This window comes from Lagopus leucura, unplaced genomic scaffold (genome assembly GCF_019238085.1).
Source record: "Lagopus leucura isolate 7727_CA_CO unplaced genomic scaffold, USGS_WTPT01 Super-Scaffold_73, whole genome shotgun sequence".
NCBI lineage: Eukaryota > Metazoa > Chordata > Aves > Galliformes > Phasianidae > Lagopus > Lagopus leucura.
The window spans coordinates 74,750,483-74,776,039 of record NW_024962252.1 but is presented as its reverse complement, the minus strand read 5'-3'; the positions used below and the strand labels follow the sequence as shown (position 1 = coordinate 74,776,039).

General features: G+C 39.2%; 1 protein-coding gene across 5 annotated transcripts in view; it reads right to left on the bottom strand.

Annotated features, from left to right (window-relative positions):
• The window catches only part of DAAM2 (dishevelled associated activator of morphogenesis 2), a 164,085-nt gene extending 139,414 nt beyond the window's left edge, over positions 1-24,671 (bottom strand). For 4 of the 5 annotated variants that reach the window (XM_042877893.1, XM_042877888.1, XM_042877900.1 and 1 more), the window contains exon 1: positions 24,479-24,671. The gene's annotated coding sequence lies outside the window, so the exon portion shown is untranslated. The remainder of the gene's footprint in view (positions 1-24,478) is intronic. The other variant, XM_042877905.1, reaches the window with a different exon arrangement.
• Between the last annotated feature and the right edge of the window lie 886 nt (positions 24,672-25,557).

The window sequence follows — 25,557 nt, the reverse complement described above, 5'->3', positions numbered from 1 at the left end:
GTGAACCTCATAAGGTTCAACAAATTTAAATGCAAGATCTTGCACCTGAACAAGGCAACCTCCATTACCAATACAAGCAGGGGGAAAAAGAATTGAGCATAGCCCTCCTGAGAAAGACCTGGGGCTAATGGTGGATGGCAAGCTGGACATGAGCCAGCAATGTGCCCTCGCAGCCCAGAAAGCCAACCATATCCTGAGTTGCATCAAAAGAAACGTGACCAGCAGGGCAAAGGAAGTGATTCTGCCCCTCTACTCTGCGTGGTGAGACCTCACCTGGAGTACTGCATCCAAATGTGGAGTCCTCAGTACAGGAGGGACACAGACCTATTGGAATGCATCCAGAGGTGGGCCACAAAAATGATCCATGGAATGGAACAGCCCTCCTAGCAGGACAGGCTGAGAGAGCTGGGGCCATTCAGCCCGAGCTGAATGCAAGCAAGCATTTACCTTGGAGATGAACCTTCCATCCCACCACAGCAGCATGTTCAGCTCAGCATCAAGACAGCCTTCTTAGATAAGAAGTATTTGAAGAGCTCAATAGTACTTGATTCAGTCTGAAATCCCACTTGACCTAGGTTCATGAAATTGCAGTCCTTCCTCTCTCCTAACACTAAAATGGTGTTAACATCTCCTCCATAAAAAGTGAACTCCAATCCTGCTTTTGTTTTTCAAGTTAGTACTGTTCCTATGAATTCTGTAGCTTGCTTATGTTGCAAGTTCCTTGGAGCAGTAGCAGCTTCTGCTTTTGCTTCTCGTCAGAAGTTTAGTTCCAAAGAATAATAGTCAAATCTGCACCGGCAACATCTTTTGTGGCCAAGCAGCTCACCCAGAGTAACCATCAGGAATTCTCTGACCTTAAATACATTCTCCTAAGCTTTCTGCATTCGCAGAAAGTAAGTGAGCTTACAATCACACAGCAACACCTTCCCTAAACATTACTAATACCAGACCACCCAAAATGGTGTTATTGTGAACAAGAAGACAATGGGATGAACAAATTCAATTCAGATGAAGTATTGGGTAGCAGGTTCACCAATCCAAACCAATACTGCTCCTTACTGATTACAACAAATACACACATATGCTATGCAGTTCTCTGTTCCAAGAATCTAAACTCTATAATATAGATGGCAGGAAAAAATGAAGCACACAAAAATGGCTGCACCTCCTCCACACCTTGATTAAGCCTGAGCAGAAGCCCATTCTCTCTCCTCAAGACTTTTCTAAAGGACTACTTCTGAAGCATTCTAGATTATGTTCAGGAGATGCTTTGTTTCATAGTCTTTTTATTGGATGAAAACACAGTCCACCTTCCTCAGGACCCAACAGAAGGATACTACGATGTGATGAAGGTTAGAATGTACCATTATGACCATCAGACCTGACTTCCTGGAGCCTTGCGTACACATTTACACACTCACTCTCTCTTCAGATCACTGCTCAATGGTAGATTATCAAATTGCAGTTAATCAAGTCTGGACAGCCACCATTCTCAAGCTCCATAAAGGAAATATTAAAGAATTCAGCTCAAGTACAATTTTCCTTCCATTAAATATTTGAGATAAAGACGACAGAAAACACTACCACAAAGCAACAGCTACAGTTTTGATGCCTCTGGACAATTTTTTTTGCTCAGATACAGAAGAACAAACATATTTGCTACCAGCAGGAAATTCTAAGTATTTCAAAGGTGCCTTTGATTCCCAATGGGATGGCAAGGTGAAAAGAATTTGATACAAAATTGCTGACAGTCACTAAGATTCAACTATCAGTTACAACTCCCACCGATTTTTTTATGATGCTACTATTCTCCTCCCATCAACACCATTCAAACCAAACAGTTTCCCCATTGATGTGCTATGAAATGTTTTCCAAGACGATAATTGCTATTCAACATTCTTAGAAAGACACTTTCTCCACTTTACTATTTGTAATCATCAGGATATGAATTTCTCTCTGAATGAATCACCTCTTTCTTGTCCTCACCATTAAATTTTTTAAAAAAGAAGGAAGGAAAAAAAAAAAAAAAAAAAAAAAAAAAAAAAAAAAAAAAAAAAAAAAAGTGAGATCTGAACTAAGTTAAATGACTCCAGAACACAGGACAAGAAATACTATCTCTACCAATAAACATAAAGTATAGGAATTTTAAACTGTGATTTATATGAGATTGAAATGATGGAACAGGCTCAAGTTTAGCTCATCCTTTCCTCAGCCCAATATTTTTCTATTTTCCTTGCCAAAATCATTATTCTTCAAGATGAAAGTCTATCCGGGTTGAGAGCAGGGACAGTTACCCCTGTAGCTGGCAAGCTGCTTATGTGAGGAATGCAAGAGAATATGCATTGGCTGTCATTAGAGATGAGATTCCAGTTGAAATGATTATTCGGTCCCTTTTGGCACAACAGTTGTTAAACTGCTACATTTTGCTACTGTAACAGGACTTTCTAACCTTGCTGTTTCTGTACAGATTTAACATTGGCAGCAACTTCAATGGAAATCAATGTAACATCCTGAAATATGGGGCCCCGCCACAGTCAGAGGGAAAAGAAGGTACAGTGGAACCAGGGAGGGGTTAAAGAAAACACAGGGAAGAACATTGTACTTGGCTGTACAAGTAACTTGTGAATGTGTCTTGAGAAATGTCCTGGATTATCAACTGTAATAAAATCTCTCAATGAGGAAAACAGGGGTGTCCTAGAGAACTACGAGTTCTGGTTTTCTACGTTCACTTCACACGTGGTTTGAAAAATTCATTTAATAAAACAAGATTTAAAAAAGAATGAAAGAAAATGCAGCCATAGAAAGTTTAACTTTTCTATCTTAGAGACATATTTAAGCATTCTTCTTCTTAGGAGAAGGACTACAAAGTAATGTTTCAGATAGGGATGGAAGAGAAAGGACATAATTAAAAACCTGTCTTTGTTTCTAAGTTGGAGACTGAAATCCTAACTCTTATTTCAGGGGGCAGTGGTTCCCCCATGAAGAGTGTATTTGTAAGAAGCAGAGTGAAGCGGAGCTTGAATAAAGATCAAAGAACAAACTGTTCCCAAATTAGACAGGTGTATGCCTGAGGTGGGAAGCTGGTCTTCAACCAAGAAGACTAAAGAGCATGATCCTCTCTGTATCATTTGCTACAGAGAAGACCTTTATCCAATCTCAAAGCAAAATTTGGTAATACCAGTATGATATGGGCCAGAAACAGCTTTCTGCAAAATTACAGCACTAATTACTTGCCGAGTTTGAAGAAGTCTATCCGTGTTTCCATATAAGTTGTCTGTTTCCTATTGAAACATAATGGCTGAGCAAATGAACGTTTCCTCTAGCACCCAGATTCATTTGGGTAGGAACAAATAACTAGCCAAGTTGCTCCTTCATCTAAAGCCACAGAAGCCTATAATATTCATGTTGATATTCTAAGATTTCTGCATGCCAGACACACAGGACAAGTATCTGCATGCACTCTGTTAGGAAGCTACTTTCTGTTTTCTGTTTGTGTTTTTGAAGTTCAGTTTTCTTTTAATATATGTCCCATTCTGATAGGTTGGGTATTAATTCAGCCTCCAAGTTCATGCCTATTGAGGTTAGGCTAGAGTGTTTGCTATTATTTTCAAGTCTGAAAAAAATCACTCTTTCTAAAACTGAAAAGCTGAAGGGGAACCACTTTGAGCAATCCAGCAGTCTGTTCCAAACGCTGGATAAGGGGCTCAGCTCTTCTTATTTAGAGCATTTTAGGATTTTTAAGTACGTGCAGGAACAAAGCACAATAAAAAGAATTTTAAGAAAGGAAAATGAGCAAGCAACAAACCTTATCTTCCCATCTTCATCATAAACACAGAAAGTTTCCCATATGGCCCCCTGCAAAAGAATACACTTCCTGGAGGCTCTGTGCTGTCTCACTAACGCACACATACAAGATGTACTGTAGAGAAATCAACTGGAGGTCACAAAATTTCAGTGCTGATCAGCACAAAAACATAAAAAATCCTCACATAGGAGATTCTTACAAAAGCCACATTTCACAGTGCAGCAGCTGAGTAAGGATTTTTCAAAACGGCAGAAACATCATAATACGTATTTGGGGCCTTAAACACGATTCATACTGAAAATTAAAGATGTCTGTTCCCACTGTACAAACAAAAACAGAGTTGTATGTATTTGTAGGTTTTTATAATGACATGCACACATAACATTGCAGTAGGAAACTTGCAGATATCCGATTAAGAGCAGGAGCATGTGTTCATTTATTTCAGGACAAAAGTGTATGATTGCATGCCTGGTCACATACTCAAGCTTACACGTGTAGATCAGGAAGGATGAGCGTAGAAACAAGTACATACATATGCAATTCCTGACTCTTCTTTTGTATACAAAATACAGATTTAGAGCCTGAGCACCATAATTTGGCAGTCAGAGAAGACTGATGTTTCTCATGTAGCAAATACCACCCAAGCTGCAAAAGTCATTTTTCTTCTCGCTCTTCCATTCCATGTGCATGCTGGCACCTCACACCGACATGAAGTCATAGTATATTCCAGGAACAGCTTTAGCTTGTTCTTTTCATTCTTGCTTAAAAAGAAATGTGAACAGCTACTCTGCCTGCTCAAAGCTGCTACCAATCTAAGATGTTCAAGGACCCTGAAACCACAAAACGTGTCTTCTCCAATTTCCCAAAGCTGTGTCAGAGGATCCATATCCTGTCCCGACAACTTCTAACCCACCAACAGAATGAAAGGAGCCTGAGGCATTAAAGCAACATTCAGCAGGCACCACTGGAATTTCAGACACAGAATTAAAAGCTCTTTTGCTTTGTAATAACAAGAAAATATTCCAGTTAACAAATATTCTGCAGCAGAAAGAGACAACGACTTTGTCATCTCTATTAACTCTGAACTGCTAGAAGAAATCAGAACCTTACCACTAACAGTGATACTACTTAATCCCTGTGCTGGTGACCCCAATGCTAGACTGACATGCTCTGAGGAAGCTGGAAAGGAAGGATTCTTTGAAGCCATGACTCCTACGTCAAACCAGTTGAAGGTTGATAGTTGTCCTTCAACTAACATCATTTCTAACTACACAGTTTTGGTGGTTCAGTGTTATTTGGTTGGTTGGTTTGTTTTGTGGGTTGTTTTTTTTTTTTGTTTTTGTTTTTGTTTTTTGTTTTTTGTTGGTTTTTTTTTGTGATTGGCTGTTCTTTTCTGTTTTGGTTGATTTTTGGTATCACTGTGGGAGTGGTGTGCTGCTGTTGTTTGGCTGAAAGGAAAAAGAAACACGGGGCTAGGGGGCAAGCCACAAGGAGAGCTGTGTTTGGCCCTTGGTGCTGAGCAGGGGTGGTAAAGGGGATGATTTCACACAGAGGGTGGTGAAGCACTGGAACAGGTTGCCCAAGGACGTTGTGGATGCCCCATTCTGGAGGCATTCAAGGCCAGGCTAGATGTGGCTCTAGGCAGCCTGGTCTGGTGGTTGGCGACCCTGCACATAGCAGGCAGGTTGAAACTAGATGATCACTGTGGTACTTTTCAACTCAGGCCATTCTATGATTCTATGATGAAACACTATGCAGTGCACTGAACACTGAGAAACAAAATCTAACAAATACCTACTCCAGTTTTTCAAGTCTGCAGTCTGCAATTGGAAACCCTTGCTTCATTATCAGGTCTGAAATACTACCAAAATCCTTAGATAAAAGTGCAAACAGATGATAGATGTTCTTCCCTAAGTATATTTAGCCACATGTATAGAGAAGAAAAAGGATACATCATCAAAGGATTGAGAACAACTCTATATATGATGGTTTTATCAGATTTTCCAAATAACTGCAATTGGTCACAATCACACAAGCAGTATCTTTGATTTGCTTTGTCTTCTAAGCAAAGCTCAGTTAAAGAACACAACTCCCTTTTATTCTGAAGTCTGTGGACTGCAAGGAATTCAGACAATTTTTCAAGCTCAGATGCCAGAGGAGAAGGGGGAATGATCCCTGGGTCATGCTATTTTTAATATCTGTCTCCCTGCCCATGTCATCACTTCTATGCCACTTCTACAGAGGATGACAGTGCTGAAACAGCTTCATTGAAGAAGATATGAAAGCCATAGAAAATATAATTAGTAGGTTCCTACTGCAAGATGTGTAAAGTCACAGACTTTCCTTAGGACCTTCATGTTTAGATGCTCAATGCAAAAGTGATGATCAGTTTTGACTATTAAGGTGAGCACTAAAAGAATCACAATATCCATAAATTCAAAGCTTTTTATGAAGGCATAAAATCTCAGGATCAGGGGAATGTTTGCAGACCAGCTAGTTGTTCAATTATCCTTTTCTGTTTAGGGACTGAAACTGAAGCACTTTCATTCTGTTCAGTCATACACTGTTCGTTATCTTTATCATCATGGCAGAGAAAGGAAAAGAGTAAAAGAGAAAAGAGGGGGAAAAAAAAAAATCAGCATCTGACCATCCAGGAGTTTAAGAAAGATTTTGTCTTTTGAATGAGAAGGTTGTTAGGAAAAGGCTAATCCTGGGCATATAATCATAGAATTGGACTCTGCTTTTGGTGTAGATGGACAAGCAAAAAGATCTTGGATTCAGAAGAAAAGAAGGTATCTAGAGATCCATCAGCAGTTCTAAGAGTTAACCAGAATTAGAATGAAATAAAAACTAAAGACCACCCAGCCAACCCATTAGGGATTCATAAAGGGATTATTTATCAGAAAGAGTAGCAACAGGACAAGAGATAACTTCAAACTAAAAGGGTAGATTTAAATTGGATATTGGGAAGACAGCCTTCACTATGAAGTTGGTTAAGTACTGGATGGGGCTTTGAGCAACCTGGTCTAGAGGAATGTATCCCTGCCCATGACAGGACAATTGGAAGTGAGTAATTGTTAAGATCCCTGGCAACCCAAGTCTATGATTCTGTAATTATCAATTCAGGTTTTATCCTCCATCTGAATGTGCTGCAGATTCTTTTTTTTTCCTGAAAAAAAAAACTCTATGGACAAAGATAATAATATATTCAGTTGATTTATTATTGTTATTATTATTGTTAGGATTTCAGCATGACATTTGTCCAGTAGGAACATTAAAGTGTTCTTGTAGCTACTGTTACAGTGACTGGTTGGGTATTTTAGCCTGTACATAAGTCCACACTGCTTCAGCTTTATTAGTATTTTCTTTTACATTTTCTGTTGACATGGAAATGGTATCCACATCGCTATAATTTTTAATTGTACAAGTGGAGCTGAATAAGCAGACTTATTAATCTTTTTATATTTCATATTTTGATTTCCAACTACCAGTCTTTAAATCTAGACGACTGACATTTATGCAAGGCAGTCTTCTATGCTGCCAACCTCCAGTGACTTACTTCTAATCTTCCTTCATACATTTCCTGGTGAACATTAACTAGGCTTACGCAAAGTCCTTACGCCACAGTTGACCATAATTCTTCATGTTTCTGAAGTGTCAAGGTGCATAAAGGGTATGGATACACAAAGGAACTGAGGTACAGACAGAGGCTTTTTATGAAGTGTCAAAACAAGGAAACGTGAAGGCAGACCTCTGAGGATGAATAGTTTTGTTTTTTGTTTTGGTTTGGTTTTGGTTGGTTGTTTTTTTGTTTTTTTTTTTTTGTTGATTTTTTTTAAACTCACTTGCTATATGAGGAATAGTGGTTATTTCTAGCTTAATTAAAGGTCTGACTGTGACACATGAAGCCATAGCCTGCTAATTTTAACTTTGGTTTCTTGAGTAAAAGCATTGAGGAATCACAGCAGAGCCATTTGTTGAGACTGTGCCTCACTCAGTCAACTCACTCAGCAATCAGGTTACTCACACAGGTGGCTAGTGTTCTCTAGTTCATGACACCACAGCTTCACTGCCACTGATTTCTGAGCTACCAAGCCTAAAAAGTTAGCTCACGTATGATCTGCGTACATCATCTGTTTACTCTGTTAAACAGCAATGCACCCTACCTACACTGCTAAATTGCTATTGCTTTCCCTAACCTCATTTTAGTGCTAGTTGGTATGTATGTTAATGGTTAAAGACAGCAGAAAAGAAGAGAGTATAAGGTATTCAGTACTGTGTTAATAGTGCCACAGAGTTAATTTCCACTGCTTCTCTACGAAGTAGCAGTAAAATCACTTAATTTCACAGAGATGTGCTGTTGCACCAAATTAACTGCAACATAAACACTAATCCTATGCTTCCATGTTTAAATCATCAAACCTTGTAAATTCATCAATTCATTTTATATTCTCAAACCCCTTTGTCATTCAAACTCATTCTCTGTGGGACAGAGTAGTAATGTTTCTCAGGCACTGTATCACAAATGGTCTCAGAATCAAAAGCTCACATTAACAGAGAAGTCTTTCTCAAAAGCTGATGTAGTATTTTTTCCTGTGGAAGAATGAAATTCTGGAAAATCTATATAAATTCTCTATGTGGAAGGTTAAAATAGGAGGTGTGAATGCACAAATAGATAAACCTACACAGGGCAATAGGTCACGAGGAAGAGAAAAAAATAAGAAAAGTAGGAATAGAAGACTAATCAAAGCTAAAAACTGAGAGGTCTGTGGAACACTGCTTAGAAGGAGAGCTCTCAAGAAGTCTTTCACCATTTGGTAAAGAATCTGACATCTGTGACACTCAGCAAAGAGTAGTTCAATACAAAAACGCAATTGAGGTAAGATAGTGTCTGTGGCATGAGAAGGGAACATCTAGTTCAAGATTTTTTGAGGCAAGAGAGAAGGTGAAGGTGCTTTAAATAAAACTTAAGTCCACAGAAACTGAATGAACAAATTCAAAGGTCTGCCTGGACCACAGCAGAATATTTTAAGCCCCTTGAAAGTTTCATTTGGAGCAATTCAGATGCCTAAATTCTAGTTAAACAGTGAAACAGTCACTGAAAGCTAGGACAGTGAAAGGACAGGTAAAACATAGTCCTGAACAGCATGATTTTGAGAGGTTAGGAAATTGTTCATGAACTTTGTATATCTCAACAACTGCATGTGCTCATATACACATATGTATACTTGTGTAATCATCCATGGTAAAGTGAGGAAGAGTGAAAATTTTCCATGAAATGACTTGTATCTCCAAACATAAACACATAATCTTATTGTTACATGTAGGGAGGGACTGGCATGTATGGATTTTACTCCTTTTAATTAGCAAATTATTCAAAATCATCCACCATTTCTATAATTCTATTATACTCTTTTCACGCAAAGGACTTTGAACAGTTCAGTTAATTAAGTCCATCAAGTTTAAGCTTACGTATTCTTACAGAGAAAGAGAGAAACATATTGCTAAGACTGCCAAGTTTGAAAGCAGATTTCCAACTTTATGAAAGTATCACATGCATCTACCACACATAGGACCAAGATAACTGACCACCTCTGATACAAATCTAGTCCCAAAACAGATTACGTAGAATTAAATCTCACTCACTGAGAAAAAATAGATTCTCAGAAAAGCCAAAGTAAGGACACTGGCACCAAATCTGAAGTCTGGATCTCACTCAGAATAGGTAGGCAATTCACTGAAATTAAACAGCAAATCAATCAATCTTTAGAATCACACACACACTCTCATACTATGGAAACAAGCACAGAAATTATATTTAACAACCCAGGAATAAGTAGAGAGTGCAGCAGTAACGCATAGTTTCTTCTGCAAGTTGACCTGGAAAGGTGAGACCAGAGAACCATCATGATCAACGTGCAAGATAACGTATTCGTAATTAAATTATGATTATGTTAAAACAGGAAGGAAAGAAGAGGAACTAGGAAGGAAATGCTTTTCTTTTTTTTTTTTTTTTCCTTCCTCCTTTACATTGGTCCTAGAGATCTCACTAAAAGAGGCATTTACTTACTTGAAAGGGTAAAGTACCGTAAACTTTCACTTTCCAGTTACAGAGCACACCCAGAACTGGACAATGTTCAGATAGGAAGGGCATAGTTCATGTTGATAAACAAACAAAACTGTAAACACTGTCCAGAAAGTGGCACTGCAGCTTGCCTCAGGAAAGCAGAACTCTATTTAAAACCACTTAAAAAGGACACTCTCTACAAATTAAGGCTTCATAATGAGGGGAAAAAAAAAAAAAGATCTGAGGCAAAACTATTTGCTGATTATGAGAGAACTTAAGTAAATTGCACCCATCTGCACAATGTTGAAATGGTAACGTGTTTGTTTCCAGAATTACCAATATTCCTACTTCACAATAAAAATAAAAATAACGTCCAGTCTAAAGTCAGTTTTATAACACTGCTTTCTATGTATTGTTTGAATCATTATCTCGTGTATTAAGTAGATACTGCAAGCTCTAATTTCCACATAGCTATACTTCCACACAAAGGCAAGGTATGAATGCCAGACTTGCATAATTGATTCAAAAGATTGAAGTTCATCTGTTTCAAGATCAGAATCTTACATAACAAAAGGTCAGTGGCAAAGCAACAAATCTTATCAGTATAACCACATTTTGCAAACTTTGTTTGACCTATAATTATTTCTTTGTCCATTAACAGATGTAGCCCATTTCCCATCAAACTGTGAAATTCAATTGTCTTTTAGAGGAAAATCCCTATATATGACATGTTGGAATATTGCATAAAATCTGCAAGGAGAGTTTCCCTGCCTCCACATCTGATAACAGCTCTGTCCATTCTAAGCCCAGACTCGTTACTGAATATTGTTCAGTTCAGTCAAGGGAAACCCTGACTTTTACATGAGAAACACGTTAAATGCCTCTGGTGTTATTACCAGGAAGCATGACTGAACTGACCAAACAGTCAGCTGAACACAAATCTTCCATGAATAAATATCAGACACACATTGAGAAAAGAAAGCAAGAAGGGCATGGACAAAAACATCAATGGAAAAAGCCCTTTTTCAGAAAAGCAGGAGAATTGACTTTGAAATTAAATTTCAGCCTGCTAACATCAGAAGGAAAAAAGTCACTCCAAAAAACAATGCTACTGAAAACATCACATCACTGAAACTCTTTTTAATAATGAAACTCTCATAATACACATTTTTTTTTACTACTTATATAAGCACTTAAAGCACTACACCTTGATATGGCAAATGAACATGTTTGATAACGACCCACAAAGATCTTGATCAGGCTACATCAAGGCAACACACCCAGAGGCTGATGGCCCAAAAGTCTTCCATTATATGGGGACCTCATTAATTAAAATTATGGATATTCTGGTCTGAGCAGAAAGCACTTTCTGCTTAAGTTGTTGATGAAATTGCCTCTTGCATTGATTTTGAAATCTCCCCTTTCCCTAGCATTAGTATTATCATATGCCCACGATATTTCAGGTATATTGTTCTTTCCTGGAAATGCTTACTTGTTGGAGAAAAGAATTTTGGTCTCTTCCCTTTGCTTTTTGCATGAATAACAACCAAGAGCTGTGGACAAAGAACTAAGCTTCACGTGCAAGTGAGCATTACAGTACCATGCACAGCTTATCACAGATGTACATACTTACTGAGAAAGTAAAGAAAACACAGAAGGAATGCCCAGCATCAGGCCCTCAAAGTTTTAATCCACTCAAGTGTATACAATACCCTTATATTCAATAAAAACAATCCCACGTTTGCCCAGGATCATGGAAGGTAATAGCAGATAAAGGAATTTTCTCATTCCTGGAAGCTGAATCCATCAATTTGATTTCTTCTATGGATATTACACTTATTTCTGGCTTCGCCTGTCCTACATGAACCCTATCCCTGGGATTCTTCAGGAAGAAAGTTCAACTAATCTTGACAAAGTAACTCTAATAAAAATCTCCAGCAAGGCATTCTCTTCCAAATCCTGTCACACATTTGCAATGAGGGAACACACATACGATAAATTCAAGGAATGTCACTTCTTTTCCATCTTAGGAGACCTTCATATAGTGCAATCAAAGCATATCCTCCAATTCCAAAAACTGAAATATTTTTTAACTTTTTTTTTTTGTATTAGCAGGACCAATCTTTACCTTTCAGATTTTATAAATGACCAAAGAACCAACAAGAGACTGCCAGGGCTTGTAGTAAGACAACAAAAGGGTAGGCTGGCTTTCGGGACAGCACCAGCTAACTCCGTGCAGTCTATGCTGGCACTTGACTGAAGGCATATTTTACCTGTGAACTTAGATTCTTCCTGCTGGAGATCCCTGGGATGGAAGTGAAAAGAAAGACTGATTCTGCTTGTTAGCATATAACCAAACAAAGCCAATTTTAAATGTATTTGCTTATGGTCATCAACATCTCAGGCAATGAGTGACAAGTTGTTTAAATACATCTGCTGAAGGAGAGGAACAAGAATTAATTAGAATTACTATTTGGTGAACAAGCCCCAAATGCTCTTTGGCACCAGTCCTGCACGCCATCATTCCAGGAGTATTCCAGAGCTACATTACTTGGTAAACTCCTGTCAAATAGGGAATGCAAGTACAGCACAATGCAACAAGCTGCTGTAACTGTGTGTGCATACCTCTTAACCACAGGAGTAATGGAGACAATAAAACAGTGCCCTGTTTATAGAAGAAAATGGCTTGAGTATGTTTATCCTAGCTACCCCAGCTAGTCCTGCTGAATTTTAAGAATATATTGCAACACCTTTTTTCCTGGAACATAATTGCTCTACTTAGAGCTAGGAGAGAAATCTTTTTCCTGTTTTTTGATCAGGAAAAGAAAATTAATTCCTTCACTAATAAAAAATAATTCCTCAATACAGGAAAAGACACAACATTCACTACCGTATTCAGAAAGGCTCAGAGTCACCACATTCACCTCAGTACGATGGATACAAACCAAACACCATTATTCTCCTATTTAGCTAGCACCTATCCTAATCCAAGGGTCAAATACTATGTTTTGGCTCTCCTTCTGCTCCACCCTTAGTCCTTGTGCCCAAAAATTACACCCTCAAACTCAGAAAGTTTGACTAAAGCTGGTACTTTCCTGCAAAAAGTCCTGGGTTTGATAAACACTCTTTGTTATATAAAAAGTTATCTCTTATGACACATAAAGCCCTAATTACATCACTTAAGATCAGTAGCGTGCTGAACGGACTAAAAAATTTTTTTTCTATGGATTTTTAGGGACTTAAAGACGCTTTGTGAATGGTGGCACTAAGCACTCATAGAAGTTCCAAGCCCATTGCTCAGAAAGCAAGCTGCCTGGGAACATGACAAGGTCGTAGCAAACCGTACTGAGTTCTCTCTCTCCTCCATGCCTGCCCCTCAACTGCAGCATAGCGTGGGATCCTGACAGCAGGAGGTTCCCACTATGGGCCTTTGGCTTCAGCTCTCTGTTGGGCCTGGGACTGCTCTTCTCAGGACTCCTGATGCGCTCTGAAGAAGCAAGATTCCAGGCATTCATCTGGGGCTCTGGGAGTCACTTACTTCATTCCTTCTGAGGAAACGGCTGGAAGTTTGCCCTCTAAATCTCATTTGTGGACTGCATTCCCTCTGAAGGTTTTATCAGCTTGCTCATTTCAAACAGATTTTTACAGAGGGTTGAGAGGGCTGGAATGGATGAAAGAACTGGATCAATACCTTTGCCTATCCCAGGATAAGGAAGATTCTCAGCCACAACTCACTCTTCATGAAGTTCACATGAAAGTTCTTTTTCAAGATGCAAAAACATGCAGGCCACTTTCTGCTTCCTTCCATCTCATCATCCTGATCCTAGAGTTAACATAAATTATCCTCTGCTTGTCTAGCAAAGTGTGAGTGGTCACCTTTTTTTGTTTATGAGTATCTGAGAGCTAACAGAAAAGACTAAAAAGCTCCCAGAACTGCAGAATTCATCAAACCAAACTACACTGGCACTTACAATAATCAGTACTGTAAGAAGAAACATAATTTCAATTATATACAGTTCTTAGGGAAAAAGATAGAAGGAGAGAAAGCTAAGAATGCTCAGATCACAGGAGGATTGTAAAAAAAAAAAAAAAAAAAAAAAAAAAAAAAAAAAAAAAAAAACTAGTAGACCAACCTTGGCACAAAGCCAAACGGGCATGAACTGGCCACGAACAAGTTTAATTTGGAAATCAGAAGCAGATTTCTAAACAGCAGAGGAGTGAGGCTCTTGAATGGCTTCCCAGCAGGAAAAGAAAAGAGCAAAAGCCATTTCATTTTGAGGCAGAGATTGATAAATTTACTAAGGGAATCCCACAAGACAGTTTTCTGCACTTACAGAAAGCCTTATTCTATGATTTAGAAGATCTCTTCAGTCCTGTATACCTCATCTCTGATTGAGTCAAGGCAGGAAAAAGTAACAGTAAGAGATGTGATGCAGTAGAACCAAAATAGTATCAGGTCAGTAAAAGGGTAAATGTAAGGGGATTTTTGGAGCAGAATTTATTCACTTCTTGGGACTTCAGTATTTTCAGATAAAATTTTGGATCACAGGGGAAGACTGAATTAGAACTGAAGTTCTGTATATCTATGACCACTTGCAAAGAACAGCATGGATGTGAAATCTTCCATCTATCTTGCAATCGTTATACTAGACCGTGAGAAGTTATTTTCACAGACCTACATCCAGAAGTTACAGCTGTCAAAGTAACCATAAAAGGGTGAAGAGAATCTTAGAATATTAAGAAGAACCTTAGTTAAACAAAAAAGCTGAGGGAGGGCATCCTGCTCCTATACTCTGCGCTGTTGAGACCTCACGTGGAATACTTTGTACAGATGTGGCATCCTCAGTACAGTAGAGAAGCGAACCTGTTAGAGGGAGTCAAGAGAAGGGCCATAAAAGTGATCCAAGGGATTAAACAACTCCCCTATGAGGACAGGCTGAGAAAGCTGAGAATTGAGGCTGTTCAGTCTAGAGAAGGCTCTGAGCAGACCTGAGAGTGGCCTTTCAGCATCTAAAGGGGGGCTGTAAGAAAGAAAGGGGCAAACTCTTTAGCAGGGTTTGTTGTGACAGGACAAGGGGCAATGGCTTCAAACTAAAAGAGACATTTTGATTGGGTATAAAGAATAAGGATTTGTTTGTTTACAGAAAGAGTGGTGAGGCACTGGAACAGACTGCCCAGAGAGGTGGCAGATGCGCTCCGAGACAATCAACAGTCAGACTGCATTGGGCTCTGAGTACTCTGATCCAGCTCATAGGTATCCCTGTTCATTGCAGGGGAGTTGGACCAGATAGCCTTCAAGGATATCTTCTAATTCAAACAGTTGTTTAAGTCATAGTTGTGAAACATGCAGATGGGTATAGAAATGATTATCTGTCTTAGTCCAGACTTGCCTAAAATTTTATTGGAAGGAAGGCTCCGAAACTATTAAAGAAAGACAGCAAGGAGAGATCTTTACACGTTCTATTTCTATATTGAAAAACACAGGATATTATAACTCTATTCTACACATGGAAGAAAAGGCAGAGTACATAAAGCTGCAAAAGCCTGAAAAATATAGTATTGTAACATAAGAATTCACGTGTGAACTCCCCCACAGCACATCAAACATGAGGTATTCATTGATTCCCACAAATGGAGTCCATGTTGATCTATAAGCTGCAGCTCTGTATTACACATTTCAGTTTTATGCATTTAAGCCAGACAAACATTCCCAAGGGATTGAAAGAACCCGCTACAGTAAGTTGTGGTTCTATTTTGGATCATATCACAGCATAACAAATCACAGTTTCAGACACTGGGATAAGGGGCTCAATAAACCAAGTAGCATGATAACTTCATGTATATCCCTTCCACACATATAGCCATGAGTAGAATCAAATCCACATAAGGCCTTCCAAACTGTACAACTTTAAAGCAGCCATCAGTCTCATAATGACATATATCGATATAGAATTATTCATACAATTGTATATCCTTATATTGACACTTTACCACACACTGTCTTGTAGCAGTAGCTATCTAGCCCTGTCCACACATACCAAAACTGTTTATCTGATCTGATGTCTCATATTTGAGGAAGCAGAAAAGACCGTAATGTTTTTTAGGGTTTTTGTTTGTTTGTTTGTTTGGGCTTTTTTTGTTTGTTTGTTTTGTTTTTTTTTTTTTGTTTTTTTTCTTTGTTTTGTTTTGTTTTTCATGCAGAAAGTTATTCTGGTACTTTTGGTTTGTTTCAGTGGTTTTTCTATTGTGGCCCACACAAAGCAATCCTCAAAAAATCAGCATCACTAGTACTATTGGGTAACTCAGTAGTTCCCTATGACTACAAGAAATTTGAGTGCAGAGAATGATGCACTGGTCCATTGCTGGTCTAGCATTTTTAAGTCAGAGTGGTTTCTAAATTAACTCTTTATGAAAATCAATAACTTCAAGGCTGGATTGGAAACTCGGCTATGATGCAAAGTATCCCATACCAGAGTTCCATCCTGGTAATCTTAGATTCTTAGAGAATTAAAGGTTACAACATAACAAATGCATTCCACAGCAACCTGCACATATTGGCAAATCTTACTGAAGTAGAGAAAGTCTTCTGTAAACACTGAATAAAGACGAGAGGCAAGACTTAAAAGACAGTTCAAATATTGCTGAGGTACAAGCAGCTACATTTTCGCAAAGACTTTTGCACGTCAGGTGCGTGATTATTTCTTTCATTTGGTTGCCTTCTCAAGCTGACAAGCTGAAAAGGTACTCTGAGCTATTTGGACTGTCTGAGCCTTGGGACACGAAGATCAAAGTGGGAAGCGGGAGCTCAAGTCTTCAAATCCTAGCAGTCACACTTCTTGTTCTCTCCATATTTACTGTTGTGCTCTAAGTTAAAGCCCTGCAGAAGTTGCCTTCTTTCCATCTAACTAAGGTGTCTTTAAAGCATGAATGACACAGACAAAAAGAACCTGGCTGTAGTACATTTTCATTTTTTCATCTTAATCTCACCTATAAGAAATGCACAAGTCAATCACCTTAAGCAGGACGCTGCATAGATAGCAAAAGCATATTACTGACTGAAACCTAACATCACTAGAACCTCTTGTTTGGGGGTATTTTCTTAAGAGGAAAAATGATTGAAATAAGTAAACCTCTGAACAGCTTCCAACCCAAACACTACACAATATTAGGTGATGAAAGACCAGTTAGGAAAATGAACAACAAAAAAAATGGGATGTTGGAACTCCCTAGCCAAATTTCACTCTATAACCTGAGTGCAGCGTAATTAAAAAATAAGCAGCACAAAGAACAAAAAACAGCTTTCATTGAAAAAAATATGCTTTTACAACCAAGAACTCTTTAGACAGAAATATTTTTCCTACCCCTATGGGCCTTTCCCCCCCTTCCCCCCCCTCCCCTCCCCAACAGAGAGTATAATTAAAGGGCAATTAAATTCAAGGGGAAAAAGAAAGGGAACAAGATATATACACACATGAAAATATGTTTGTGTAATGTTTTCAAACAGTATCTTCTTTAATACAACATCCTGCCAAAAGTTTAGTCTGTGCTAAAGTTATTACACACCCTTCTAGTTACCAGCACAGCCTTTGTGCCGCTGTCACTTACAGTTCCTCCACTTTCATCCCACATTCAGCCCGAAAGAAAACTATTACAGTTCACACTCTCTGATTTCTAGATGATCTAAATGCAAAAGCCCACGTGCAACTTTCCAAAGGGTCTCTGTATATAATCAAAGAACACAGAGCCTAAAAGTTTAAGACTTGTGTAATGCAAGCAGAGTACTGAAAAACCGTGTAAGATTACTGAATGATTCAGAGGGCTTGTAATATAATACAGTATGCCCTTCCACCAGGTCCCTAGCCTGAATCTATTCTTTATAACAAACAAAAATCATTCCCACTTGATAGCTACTCTACTGAAATCAATTGATCAAGACTTTCCTAATAACTGAGCCAGTTTGCCATGGTGTTATTTGTCCCTTGAAACAAACAGATCACAAGGACCTCTCTTGGCATAACCTAAATGGATTACAGAGGAAGCCATCAGAACTGACCGATCAAATCCCTGCTGGTAATCTGACAATGTAGAGAAATTAAAAAACAAAAGTTGATCAGAAAGATGTCAAACGTCAGTTTCAATCTTCTGTTGACCAAACCACAAAGCTGAAGAGCAGTACTGGAGAAGCCACAGTTCAAAACATCACTTCGTTCTGCAACTGAACAAAGGTATTGTGGCCTTCCAAGGCTGTCAGTTTTGCACCTTTTAGCGCAACTAAATCATTGGGTTTTTTTTCCTCCTTAAAATGAAAATAATAGAAATCCAAATCATCAGTTAAGCCATCAAGACTTTTTGAATTAATCCTTCTTCTTCCTGGGATCCACACTTAACAGGTCAATACAGATGCCAAAAGATAATTATCCACAGCTCACAGTGTACCCTTCTGTTAAGAAAATCCAGATTCCTGCTTTCTAACAGATACAAATTGGACAATTTCATTTACTCACTGTTTATTTTACTAACGTATCAAATTGCCGGAAACATTTTGTTTACCTAGCAGTGGATAAAATTCATACTTTTGAATGTTTTCTTCCTAAATAAATTAATAAATAATCCCAATTTTGATGCAAGCACCAAAGCTTTTATTTGGTTTGGTTCTGTTTCAACTACAATAACAACTCTTAGGAAAAAAAAATTAAGAAAGGAAAAAATACTCTGACAAATCTCCCCTGCATCACTACGTCTTGTACCCAAAAATGTATGATAATGCACACACTGCTGTCAAAGGCAGAAGCTGGCAACGCAAGAGTGAAGCACCAGTGTATGCATGCACATACATGGAAACACACATGCATAGTATTTATAAAATTGCTGCTGTAAGGGATTTGGAGTTTATTTTTTTAATTAAATGAAAATGATAACATGGGAGCTTTTCATCTGGCATGAGCTTAGGTTTTATCAGCTGCTGAAAAAGATTCTTTTGGAAAATGAAATTGTAGTGTTTCTTCACGTACTTTCTGTGGATTTCAGAATAAACAGAGCCTATATGATGATGCCAGCTAACAGATGTAAATAAAGTTACAGGCTATGACACATTTATAGAGACTGCAGAGCTGGACACATGGTCTGGGCAGTACAACCACAGAATGCCCTATTATTGTTTCAACTCCAGCACAAATAAGAAGCACTAGGAAGGGCAGTTGCAATGACTGCCTTTAGCCTCCCTGCTGCACATCGATATTGCATTATATACCACACGGTACAAAGGACAATTCATTAATTGCTGATCCTTCTGCCCATCCACATTTCAGCACTTCCTCTTTAAATCAGTTTAAAACCTCCAAAAGAATAATTTGACAAGAAGATAAGCTGCAGTTCCTAAGAGTCAAACAGACCTTCCACTGAAGACACTGAAAAGGACAGCATATGCTAAGTAACAGCATTGCCAGCTGCCACTTTGTCTTTTCTTCTCATATGGAACCTTTACAATCCACGGCCTTTTTAAATTATCTGATTATTAAAAAAAAAGGAAGGAAGAAGATCTTAGCAGGGCCTTTTTTTTTTTTTTTTTTTTTTTTTTGTCCCTAGAGGTCTAGAAATTCATGACTCTTTTCCCTACTTCATGCTGCAAAACACATCAACTTGATTCATACTTTTACTAAGTGCTCAGAAGATTATTTCATGGCTTTCAGGGTGTAGCAAAGAGGGAAAAAAAAGGATTTTGCCATTGCTTTGATTTACTGGTTGGCAAGGTCAGTACACTATTTAAATGTGATTATTTAATGATATATTAGGTCACTACCATGTTTTTGCAAGCATAATTAAATTGGTAGAGGGACTAAAAGTTTTTGAAAGCTTTCTTGTTCACTGTATTTGACATTTAAGAAATAATCTCTCAATAATGGATTGTTATGATTTAACCTAGCAGGCAGCTAAACACCACACAGCCATTCATTCAGCTCCCCCATTCCAAGTGGGATTTTGGGAGAGAATCAACTACACAATTGCTTTCCACTTTCTGACTGATGCCCAGCCAGTCCCCAAGCAGCAGCCACCCCCGTATCCCAGCCAAATTCCCCCAGTTTTATTGTTCAGAATGATATCACATGGTATGGGACACTCCTTTGGCCACTTAGGGTATCTGTCCAGGCTGTATTCCTCCCTATCTTCCTGGCTGGCAGGGTGGCACTAGTAGCAAAAAAGTCCTTGACTTAATATAAACACTGTTCAACAACTAAAAATCAATGTGTTATCAACATTGTTTTTCTCCTAAATCCAAAGCATAGCAGGCATCATTAAGAAAATTACCCCTATCTCAATTGAAACCATCATACAGATTGAGATTGAAGAAGAATTTTGACGGGTCTGGTTAAAAAAAGAACTTTGGAACTACTGAGAGGAAAAAGAAAAAGGCAAATCAAAGGAAACGCTGAGCTGAGTCATTAATAGTTTCAGATATAAGATGATAGCCATACAAATGTGAAGATGGAAATTAATTCCTTAGGAAAAGCTCACACTCATGAGCATCACAGATCTCATGGAGTCTGAAAGTCTAAAGGAAGACAGAATCATACTTTGAGAAAAGATTTCACAATAAGTGTCTTTAATGAGACTACGACAATGTGCTCAATGCTGAGTTAACAAGAACATGAAAATCAGCAAAACAATGACCAAAACTAGTAATACTAGAAAATGAACTATCAGCATTTGTTGACTAATCATGAGTCTTGCTCTGGCTAGACTAACTCAGCACTGTTACTGTCAACGTAAGCAAGTAGTAGACAAACACTCCAATGGCAGACAGAATTCATAGCACTGCCAACATCACAACAATCTACTGGTGGGTAAGAAGAGCAGTCTCTACTGAAAAAAAAAAAAAAAAATTATTCAAGGAATCTGTTTCTTCAATTTGGCATAGATACACGTGGATTTTCACCACATTTTAAATCTTACAAATACATGTCAAATTAAGCTAATATTTGGAAGGCTCTAGAGGAGTTAATCGTATGACCCCAGCACCACCCTCTGACAGACTTACAAACAGTATTCTCAGGTGCAATACAAGAAGGTTACTTCCAAAGTAATACCCCCTACTTATTTCCATGGAAACTACACCAAATGCAAAGGGGACAATAACACTGCTTGACAGAGCAAATTCTCAGCTAAAAATGCTACTTTTCAACAGTCACCACCATTAGCTTTGCATTTCCACCAGCACCAACAAGAACCTGCATGCCACTTGTAAACATCTACACCAGTGGAAGTGACCCACTGTCACTGTTGATGCTGCTGAAATGCACCACTCACTGCCTCACTGGGCTCACATTCACTGTTTGGTCTCCAGAAACGTGCAGCAAGCACCGATATCAATAGGTGCAATTTTTTCTGCATGGAGGAGTTCAACAACACCTTTGCTTCACAAACAATTCCATATCAGACACTATTCTGTCAGACTGCCCCTCTGCTGCCAGCTGTCACAGAAACAAAACATAATGGCACACTGGTGGGAAGATCCAACCTCTCTGTCATACCACCAACATCCACCTCTGACATTGTGGGCCAACAGAATAATACATGAGATATTACTTTTGCAGCAGACCTTGCAACACAAAGAAAAGCGCTCAGAAGCAAAATAAAATACATCCTGAAGTGAATTTCCAAAGAGCACAGTAAAAATGGAATAGGACCAGTCGCATCAAACTGTATATTCTGTGTATAAAATACACACTGCAACTGGAAATAATAGGCCAGCAGAAAAACTATACTTCAGAATGGCAATCAGTTCAAGCACAATACCAAAAAGACCATGGTGAACAACAGAACAGAGGGGAGATGCAGCTGATAAGACCTCAGCTGAACATCAATGACTGTGGGGATAACTTGCTTTCAATGAATAAAAAAGCCTCCTACCAAGAGAAGCATCTGCTAGTGTCTAACGTTTCTCAGAGTGCCTGACAGCTCTATCGGTATTCCCAGTAACCTTGCTCCACTGCCAACGGGTGTGTCACGTCCTTCACAGTGGGAGGGGTACTGCTGACTAATCCCATCAAGTAGCCCTCTTGAAGGAATGCAAAAAAGAAAAGATTCTTCAGTATATCAGTCAGACATCTCACCAGTTCCTGGAGATGTGCTGAAAGACAGAAATCTTTCCCTTGATCCAGTAAATGATTTCAAAGGGCCATTCATACCTGCAGTGAACAATGAAGAATATAATGATTCTTTTTTTCCTGTGTGAGCTACTAATATCACAAGGATACTGTGATATTAGTATCATTGCCTAAAAATAACTGCTTAACAGCCTTTGCAGATGAGGAAATTGACTTTCTTCACTCACTCCACTGATTCAGTTGATGTAGTAGCAGTCTAAACTCTTCAATGAGGTTTAAAGACTGGGAGTCTGAATGACTGGAATCCATGTGGTCATTTCAGTTCCTTTAATCTGCTTTGTTCAGCATGCCTCATATTAAGAACTTGAACCTGTAAATCTTTCCACTCCTCTGCAAGTGATTGTTAAATAACAGGAATAAAGCCAGACAGAAACATCTTGTGCCTTGAGCGACGACCAAAGCCCCTGGTCATAACAGAAATGCCAAGTTCAAGTAGATGTTGCACAACTCAGGAACTTGATAGCTCCGATCCTTCTCTATTCATAGTAGAACTGCACTGGTTAAAACAATGTCTGAATTCATTTTAAAGCCTTTTTTAAGGAAACCCAAATTCCTGTTCCAGGGAGCAGCAGAGCATTATTATACTAACATCTGTGTGCACATGCAAGTATCATACACACAGATAAGGACAGTCTGTTACTGTATTCTCTAACTCTTCTCTATACAGAGCAAGAATACAGTGCAATTATCCCTGTCCTTGTAGCAGTACTGAGATATCTATGAAAAAGGCTGTACACATGCTTCTACCTTCCCCAAACTACTTGGCACTAGAAAGTTTAGTGATCAGGGCTTAAAAGTCTTCATGTTTAGCTTACAGATCTCTAACCACTGCAGTGCATTTGTGCCAAATACAAAAGATGTTTCTACATTAGATGATTAATTCATAGAATCATAGAATCACTCAGGTTGGAAAAGACCTTAAAGATCATTGAGTCGAACCACAACCTAACCATACCACTCAACTCTAACAACCCTCCACTAAATCATGTCCCTGAGCACCACATCCAAATGGTTTTTAAACACACCCAGGGATGGTGACTCAACCACCTTCCTGGGCAGCCCATTCCAGTGCCTAACAACCCTTTCTGTAAAGAAGTTTGTCCTGATATCCAACCTAAACTTACCCTGGCACAACTTGATGCCATCTCCCCTTGTCCTGTCACCTGTCACCAGTGAGAAGAGATCAACCCTGCTGTTGCTGTAAGCACCTTTCAGATATTGGAAGAGAGCAATAAGGTCTCCCCTCAGCCTCCTTTTCCCCAGTCTAAACAGCCCAGGTTCCTTCAGTCCCTCCTTGTAGGGCATTATTCTCCAAGCCCTTCACAAATCTTGCTGCCCTCCTTAGTCTACAGCTTGATTACCACCAAGTTCTTCATTATTACCCACACCATCACTGAAGCAACATATATGTCAAGAGATTCTATGCTTTTCCTCTCTTTCTTTAAGTAAGCTGACCCCTCATCACCTTCCACAAAAGGAAACAGGAATATAATCAGGCTCTAATTTCTAATTAGAATCTGAGTGGATCATCAGAACTTACATTTTTCTTTGCAAGTCAAATAATCACTTTACAAACAAGCAAAACATAAGCTCTTAACAAAATTAAGAAATCCGACTGCTCTGACGGGATGTTACACACTGTCGTTCTGTCCATATGTGAACAATTTCTGTTTTAATTGTTTAAAACATCTTCTCTCTCCTCGATTTTTCGCCGGCCTCTACCAGCTCCGCGGCTGCACAGGGAGGACCGTGCCAGACGCAGCAGCACCGCCCTCTGCCCAGCGCAGAGGAAATTGCATGTAATGTCTCTGCTCTTCAGAGCTGCCAATGGATTTAGCTAAACTCAAACATACATATGCAGCAGTTGCTCAGTAGTACTTTTGCATGAAGGTTTCCACTGATAACATGGTTTTAAAGACGATTCTTATTCCTGCCAAACCCACCTGACTGCATTTTAAAGCTGTTCAGGACGAGATTTGCTTTTACTCTGGAAAAGTAAATGACAAATCACTTCAAACAACTCTTTTTTTTTTTTTCTTTTTTCCTCTTTAAATCTCCCTGTTTAGTCATGTCCACGAAAAAAGCCAATTACAACTCTTAGAAACTTTCAGCCCCCACCTCTACACAAACACTTGCTGGTTTCCCCATCCCAGCTCCTGCAGCGTGGCGTCTATGCAAAAAGAGAGTTTCAAAACAGGAGCACAAAAGCTGACAAACACTGAACAATTTTTTACACTTTTATTTTGCCTCCATGTTTTCCCAGCTGCTCAGCTTAGAAGACAAGGGGAAAAAAAGAAAAAGAAAAAAAAAAAAAAAAAAAAAAAAAAAAGGGAGAGAGAAAAAAAAAAAAACCTAAAGAAGCGGCCTGCGAAAAGCATTACAAACCAAGAGACTGGAAAACTACAGCCCGAGGTGGAGGATGTGCCTTTCGTTTAGACTTACCAATTTCATCCAGCCGCGTATTTTCCTACTCGCTTTTTACAGCGGCTGAGCTCAGTGCTCAGGAACGTCCATCCCGCGGCAGGCGCTGCGCCGCTTTCTCTCCCCCGCGCTGGATGCTGCCGAGTGAGCGGGGCTGGAGCTGTGCGAGCGCTTCTCCGGCCCCAACCGAGGAACTGCTTCCCATTCCCAGCCCAGTTCCAGCGCCGGGACTCTGGGAGGCAGGGCCGGCCCCTGCTACCGTGCTGCACTTTCTTAAAGGGACAAGCTCCGGCCTGGCAGGCACGGCTCAGCCTTCAGTCAAGGCTTTCGGGTGTTGCGATTTGGTTGTGGTTCAGAGGGTTATTTCTCTACACAGCTCCGCAACGCGGTTGGGCGTTCCCAGTCCCCAGAGTTGCAGAGGCTGTGTGCGTTTCTGCAGCTCGTGGGGAGCCCCGTGGGATGCAGTGCCTCCCTGCGACCCCATAGCTCTGCGCTGAGTGCCCCTGCACTGCTATTGGCAATGCCCTCTAGCAGCACAGATCGTTTGGATTGTACGGTGAGGATATAACTTAACTAAGTAAAAAGCCTTGATTCCCCATTTTTGTGTGTGTTTTTCTTTTCTCAGGTTTTTTTTTTTTTTCCCTCTATCTTTAGATAGCTTAAACCAGCCTGTTTTCTTCTGACTTCACTTTCAACTCTGTCTTATATTAATAGGTGGATGAATACGGGGGAGCTGTCTGCCTCGTGTGTCTTGCTGTCTGCAGTGGGAGAAATCACATTCCCTGTTATACAGTAACTCTGAATTTCAGAGATAGCAACACCATCTGCAAAATCTCTCTCTCTCTCTCTCTCTCTCTTTGTAATTCATGGAAATAGATGGTTTGCTCTCTGTGAGCATGAGTCGTTTTTCATTACAATAACTGAACTCTCATGATGACAACACAAATCAACACATATCACAAAGCAAAGTCATATATATACAAATGTATGTATATATAATGGCACAAGCAGAGAAAGCAAGTTACACAGGAAAAATATCACCTTCAGATCAGCAGGCCAAACCAAACAATGTGGAGACAAATCAGCACTGTCTTTCCTTT